General features: G+C 44.2%; 1 long non-coding RNA gene across 2 annotated transcripts in view; it reads left to right on the forward strand.

The window, feature by feature from the left end:
- The window catches only part of LOC123520233, a 181,022-nt gene extending 174,421 nt beyond the window's left edge, over window positions 1–6,601 (forward strand). Inside the window, exons 4-6 of one of the 2 annotated variants that reach the window (XR_006679202.1) lie at window positions 2,584–2,672; window positions 3,751–3,942; window positions 5,472–6,601. This is a non-coding gene — a long non-coding RNA (uncharacterized LOC123520233). The remainder of the gene's footprint in view (window positions 1–2,583; window positions 2,673–3,750; window positions 3,943–5,471) is intronic. The other variant, XR_006679203.1, reaches the window with a different exon arrangement.
- Window positions 6,602–7,500: the final 899 nt, after the last annotated feature.

The raw sequence follows: 7,500 nt of genomic DNA on the forward strand, positions 1-7,500 counted from the left end.
AGAGAGAGAGAGAGAGAGAGAGAGAGAAAGAGAAAGAGAATTTACTATTGAATAGTTGACAAGACGCATTTCTCGAACGCAAACTTCCAGCTTCCTACTCGAATTCTGCTCCTCTTCCTCTTCCTCTTCCTCTTCCTCCTCTTCCTCTTCCTCCTCTTCCTCTTCTTCATCCTCCTCATCCTCTTTCTCTTTCTCTTTCTCCTCCTCCTCCTCTTTCTCCTCCTCCTCCTCCTCCTCTTTCTCCTCCTCCTCCTCTTTCTCCTCCTCCTCCTCTTTCTCCTCCTCCTCCTCTCCCCTCCTCCTCCTCTTTCTCCTCTCCTTCCTCCTCCTCTTTCTCCTCTCCTCCTCCTCCTCTTTCTCCTCTCCCCTCCTCCTCCTCTTTCTCCTCTCCCTCCTCCTCCTCTTTCTCTCTCCTCCTCCTCCTCCTCCTCCTCCTCCTCCTCCTCCTCCTCCTCCTATCCTCCTCCTCCCTCTTCCCTCCTCTCCATCATACCACCACACCTTCCTCCTCCTCTTAGCAGTTTTTATCTCATCACAAAACACCACATTATCCTCAACAAAACCTTTTCATCATGTCTCTCCACACAGACTAATTTCTCACATAGTTTTTTATATTTCTCTCTCCCTTTCCTTCTTTCCACCCTTTCTTCACTAGTTCTGTTACCTTTACCTTTTCCTGTCCTTGTTCGTCCCTTACTCCTTAATTTTAGCTACTGGACATCTGCATGTATTATGTAGTGGGAATATTTAAATCTTTTCTCTCTTTCCATCCTTCCTTCACTCTTTCCATTTCCTTCGTTATTTTTCCTATCTCTCTTTTTCTATTTTTACTTTATCTCTCTCTCTCTCTCTCTCTCTCTCTCTCTCTCTCTCTCTCTCTCTCTCTCTCTCTCTCTCTCTCTCTCTCTCTCTCTCTCTCTCTCTCTCTCTCTCTCTCTCTCTCTCTCTCTCTCTCTCTCTCTCTCTCTCTCTCTTCCATCACGCACAATGGTAGGAAGATGTTAATTGGAGTTTCAGTCTTATATCATCTGGAGCTGAATGAAATTACTGCCTCCCCTTTGTTGTAGTAATAATGGCATTTCTTACTGTGTGGGCCAAGCGTCCTCTCAAGCCATTACACTCGGTCGGCCTCTGTTTATCATTTAGCTTCTGACTCTGTGATGTACTTTTCTTTCCCTTTCTCCACGCTGCAGCACACAACTCGAGTCGACGTGGATCCTTTAGTGTATGCATTCTTGCTGGGTTTGGGTAGTGACCTAGGCCTGGTGTGTTTTGTCGTGGGGTGGAGGTTTTTTTTTGGGTGATGTGTTGGTGTAGGTGGACTTGGTGGTTTTGTCTTGGTGATGTGTTGGTGTTCGTGGATTTTGTGTTTTGTTGTTAGCTAGTGGAAGTTTCTGGTGATTTGATAGTGGGCTCTGTCTGGTACCTTGTGTCTTGTGGAGTTGTTGAGGAAGGACTGTCGCTGTGCAGGAGGATGAATGTGTAAATTATGTGGCATCTACTTGAATCTCATCAGTGTTTAATTCATTCAGTTTGAGAATAAGATGAGGAAATTAACGTGCATTGATATAGCTATAAATAATACATCATATTTTGTGGTCTAGTTGAGAGCAAAGACTGGCGCTGTGCATGAGGGTGACTGTGTAAACTAAACAGCTCTTACGTGGACATTCCCAGACTACTTGCTACCGTTTGACAGCCACTCACTGCGCCTCTTGGGTCTCTTGATAAAGCGTCAAGATAAACCCTTGAGATACGCCCGCCCTGGATGGGGAAGCGGCTGTTTGAGGCTTAGACTGATCGTTAGGCCTACTTCCATGTTATTGAATTGGTGTTGTATATCAGCTAGCAGGCATCGTCTTCTGCTGACTTGCCTACTTGTCAGCCGTTATCAGCTGGTCTTTCTTGGCGTCACTGTCATCTCCGTGTGCTGACCTGTTGACTGCGACTTCCTGGCAAACACTGACACTTGTTCCTTAAGTGTATGTGAATAAGACGTGGAAATTAACGAACTGTGGTTGCTGTAAATAGTAGCGTGTTCTTTCTCAAGGAGTGTGCACGCAAAGCCACGCAGGGACACTTCAGGGCACACGCCGCCCCAGCACACGGCCAGTCGGAGAAGTGCATAAATTCCCTTTTATCAGGACAGGAAAGGCCCCAGACGACCCCCGGACCCGCCCGCCTCCGCAACAATGAAGAGGCAAACTTTTCCCTTTCCCTGGCCCGCTCCTTTGCCTTCTGACTTCCAATTACACACTCCGGCCTTTTTTCCCCACGCTCGGGATTTATGTCCTTAATGGCCATCCCAGTATTCCATTCCGTCCCGCGAGTGAAGTCAGTTCCAGGGGATTCTGGATGGGAAGGACGCGACCCGCCTTTCTGCTCCCTGGCCCAGCGTGGTGTTTGGGGGCTGAGGGAAGAGGGAGGGACTGAATGGAAGAGCGTCGGGGCTGATGGAAGAGCAGAGGAGGGACGGGGGGGGTTTAGCCTGCAAGCTTTTCAGACTTCCTAATTCTTGCGTTAATTGGCTGGCTAAAACTGGAGTCATTATTGTCAGAGTAGTAATTAATTTGTACTTTACAGGCATCCAGAACCGACCCACTGAGGACTGATGGCGGGAGGTGAGGTGCAGCGGCAGGAATTTCTCTGGACATACAGTTTGTGTTTCGGCGGTAAGTCCCTCTGATCCGGAAGGCCTTGGTTATCTGTGAAGGGGGAATGTTAGGGTGTTAGGGGAACTGGGAAGGAGAGTTCTGCCGCTTTACAATGCGAGGCTGTGGGTATAAAGGGGGAGTAAAAGCCCAACTGTCTCTCTTGAACGTATGAAATCGTGTTCAAATATCAAAATCACAGCTTTCAAAAGGCCTGAAGAATAATCAGGTTAGGTTAAAAAAAAAATCCTTTATTTTAAAGTATCAGATTGGTTTTAGACAACGAAATCTAAAAAGTTCTTCAGTCACTTCAAAAAGAAACACCATCACAACGAGAGAGGCAGGAGGCGAAGAGAAAGTATCAAGATGCAAAGGAAACAAGGACGGAGAACAGCAATAGACCGTCAACTCGCTAAAATGAGGAAGCCTAGTGGATTGACAGCGCGAGTCAGTGCAGTCAATAACATTCGTGAGAGGAACTAAACTGTCCTAACTTGAGAGAGACACTTCAGCCAATACCGAAATCAATTAACGGGGCAAATTGTCGGCACGCCGCCATTAAAGCTGCCATCTAGCGGCGTCGCTCCGTACTACGAGCTTTGCGTGCGTGCGTAAATTACTCGTGCCTTCTTTTTGGTCCTCCTCCTCTTCCTCCTCCTCCTCCTTGGCTTGGTTCGTCTCCGCAGGATCCAGGGAGTGATTTGCCACCGCAGGTAATTTCTCAGCCTGAATTTAGAGGATAATTACACGCAGCATTAGAGAGCAACGGGGCCGACAAAGTTTCCAAAATGGCACAGCTTAGGAAGGAAGGGATCTGTTTGGGAGCGGAAGAGCATCTCGGCCTCCACCCCTTGTGATTTAAATTCCTACCCCCTCTCCTACCCTGCCTTTCTGTTTCTCCGCCACGATTTCCTAAATTCGTTTATTTTCACATAATATTTTTGTTTTACTTCAAGGTTGCAAAGATTTATTCTGACATATATGCAGCGTAAGCGTAGTTTAAAATGTCCGTGCTGCATATCGCTATTTTTATGTGAATTTATGGCCACCGCTTCACCTGCAGTCACGGCGAAATAATTAGTTCCATCTGTTTCCGCAGCAGCATCCTACCTCCTCGTGCTCCTCCGCCTGACTCACGCGAACCTCATCTGCCGGTGCCGTTTCATCCCAGCAGTCTATCAGGCCACTCTGTATTCTTTTCCTGGGCCTCCTTGGCGATGTGAGTAGTGAGCACCTCCTCAAAGGGCGCACCTGCGTGGACTTCAAACATCTCATGTCGACCGGAATCCAGGTGAAGTGTTTTTCGCATTGAAGATAACGGTGAGCTTTAGAGGAGCGGGATTAGTTGCGTTAGTTAATGCTGCAAAGTGATTCGACAACAGAAAAATGAGTTGATCATAACTTTTTACACAGCTCACGAATATCAATTTAAAAGGAGAGTAATTATTGGTACACCGTGGTAATGAAGTTCTAATTGTCAACACCGAAAGGGAAAGATGGAGTACTTAAGGTACACTATTGTAATGTGCATGTAACGGAGTATCATAACAGATGAACACAATTAAGCCGGTAATCTGTAACTCTTTAGAAACTCGTACTTCTTTCTTTTGGAATCGCATAATTCTTACAAAAACAAAAGGACACAAAGATAATTAGTAGGGTATTTTTTTATTTTACCAATTAACAATGTGGAATCCACAATTAAATGATCAAAAACATTATGAAAACGTTCTCTTGGCAATTCAAATAATTTCGAGTAATTTGAGATACACAAGTTCAGTGATTATTTCAATAGTTTTTACTGAGAAGTCCCGGGAAAAAAAAGTAGCAGTTAATGAAGGCAAAGGAAGAAGGAAAATAAATAGAGGTTGAATCCATTTGCCCTAAAGTAGACAAATGATGCTGTCTTTGATAATGATGATGGTGATGAGGATAAGGATTACAAAAGAATACAAGCAGTAACATCCCGAGGTCTTTGTTAGGATGGTTGCTTTTACTACTGTACACTTACTACGAGCATTGGGGAAAGATGAACATGGTGGAATGTTCAAAGATAGATAGATAGATAGCTTTATTGTCACATTGGATACAAAATACTATGAAATTTGTTTTGGCAATTGAACTCAACAAGAAGACTATAAGAGTGGCACTTGAATACTCCGGTGCAGTGAGTGTTGGGGTGCTTGGCGGGCAAGTGACGCACCGTGTGACTGAAGAGCCGCAATGCAGTACTGATGTATGAAAAGTTACTGCTTGTCCTGCTTTTTTCCCTGTGTGTATTCAACATTTATCGCTGCAGGTGACCGACGCAAACATGTACATTAGGACAGATTAATGTGAAAAGTTTTTAATAACACTTTTTTCCAGCGGTCATATGGGCGGGTGTAACTTATTTTGCTTGTGGCGGCTTACATTAGGGTCACTTTGCCGCGGCTCATTACGGCCGTGATAAGCCACTGACTGACTAGGTGAGACTTCCGCTTTAGCACTTCATTCCTGTTTGGTTTTCTGCTTATTTGTTTTCTCGCGGGTGAGTTACGTAGAGATATATTAGAAAAAAATACCTACCACCTGAAATTTAAACCTAGCACCTGATTTTATGATTTGCCCTATTTCCATTTTAGTAAAGTTAATATCCTCGTGGGACTCAAAATAAATGGATATACCCAGGAAATAATAAATCAAATAAATGGATATACCCATGTAATAATAAATTAAATAAATGGATATACCCAGGTAATAAATTAATGTGTTGAAATTCTAAAACATACACACAAGCAAACACAAACCAAACTGACACCACCTCACTTTATTCAATAGGTACGACCAACAACTGAACACTTCATAACCGAATGGATTCTACAAGACTGAACAAAGCAAGTAAATACGAAGCAGCACACACAGGAGAGAATGAACCAGCAACCAACACCTCGACCTTCAACTTGCGGCTGTCATCCACACCCACACATGACTTGGTTCTGCATCATGGGTCAGGTGGAGGGAAGAGGGAGAGGAGAAGAAAGAAGAGAAAGGAACGGGAGAAAGAAGTAGGATTAAGGAAGGACGGAAAGAAAATGTGTTGGGGAGACAATAAAGGAAGGAAAGGAGAGAATATAAATGAAAGAGGAGACGGGAAGTAGAGAAGATAGGAAGAGGAGAGAGGATGGAGTTGGTGAAATCTGTGAGGGCTAAAGAAGTGAAAATTATGAAGAATAAGGATAAAAGGAAGGGATAGAAAGAAAAAAAGAACGAGAGGAAAAGTAGAATGAGGAAAGACGGAAAGAAAGCAGAGATGGATAAGAGCAAAGGACATAGCGAGTGACCAAAAAGAAGAGAAGAGGTAGAGTTCGTTCAGATGAGTTTGATTGACGCACTCATTCCAGGCGCGCCCTCTCTGCCTCTGAGGTCTGCCATTGAGTAACTGGTGGATCAAACGCACTCATCCCCTCCATGTGATTGATTGCCTCGGGTAGAAAACATTTAACTGGAGGCCGTTTGGTATGGCGAGGGGGAGAGGGGAGCTAACCCATCCAATCAAAATACAAGGATTTGTATGGGACGTACGGGATCTAAAACGGCAAGTTATTGAGTTGCTTTGTGGCTGATTGGGCTGAGCTACTGACTAAATACTATTAAAGCCACCAATAATTTAAATACAGTGTATCAGGAATATGGAATCACAAGTACTGAATGTTAGTTGTTTTGTGGCTCATTGGGTTACAACTAGACTAATTTTATATCGTCAGCTCTTAAATAACATTAGATTACCAGAATATTGTAACTGTGGGAAGTGTATGGGATGTGCAGAATTGAATACCTGTTTCTAGTTATTTTGTAGTCGATTCGATGACGTAAGTGATCACAGGACGCAGTAACATTCGGCAGTTTTACTTCCAGCTGATCAAAGATAATTATTCAGCAGTTTTTCTTTTGAGCTACTTAACCCCTTCAGTACTGGGACGCATTTTTACCTTAAGTTTTAGGTGAAATTAAACAATTTTATTTACATTAGGAAGGGTCTATGGAGGTCAGAAGATTAACGGCTGGAGCCCTTACTGTTTTAATACCCACATAAAAACGTGTCCTGGTACTGATGAGAGAGAGAGAGAGAGAGAGAGAGAGAGAGAGAGAGAGAATCAGAATCAGAATGTTTATTCCATTATAATACAATGGTTATTCCTTACATGGTGTTTACAGCATATAAACATTGGGTCAGGCAACATGTAAACAACAACAGAGAGAGAGAGAGAGAGAGAGAGAGAGAGAGAATCAGAATCAGAATCAGAATGTTTATTCCATTATAATACAATGGTTATTCCTTACATGGTGTTTACAGCATATAAACATTGGGTCAGGCAACATGTAAACAACAACAGTTAAGATTCTATATAGGAAAAATCACAAATACATAAAAAGTAGATAGACTATACTATCTGCACTAAAATCTTTAGAACGGTAAAACTAATGTCTTAAAACGACGCGCGCTGCCGAAAAAACCCAGGCCGTGGTCATCTCACGTTCACGGGAGGACGTCAGGCTGTTTGAAGGCCAGCTGAAGTTTGGAGAAGACACCCTTGCCATTAAGGACTCCATCAACATCCTGGGGGTGGAGGTAGACTCCAAACTCAGCTTCGACCGCCACCAGGACAGCGTGGCACGCAAGGCATCCCTGAGGGTGACACTCCTACGTCGAGTGAGGCACCTACTCGATGCCAAGGGGCTCATGAAGCTGTACAAAGCGCAGGTGAGGCCCATCATGGAGTACAGTTCCCTCATCTGGATGTGCAGTGCCCAGTCCCACCTCTCCCTGCTGGATAAGGTGTAGCGGTGAGCCGAGCGCCTCCTTCGC

This window comes from Portunus trituberculatus, chromosome 46, assembly GCF_017591435.1.
Source record: "Portunus trituberculatus isolate SZX2019 chromosome 46, ASM1759143v1, whole genome shotgun sequence".
NCBI classification, from domain to species: Eukaryota; Metazoa; Arthropoda; class Malacostraca; order Decapoda; family Portunidae; genus Portunus; species Portunus trituberculatus.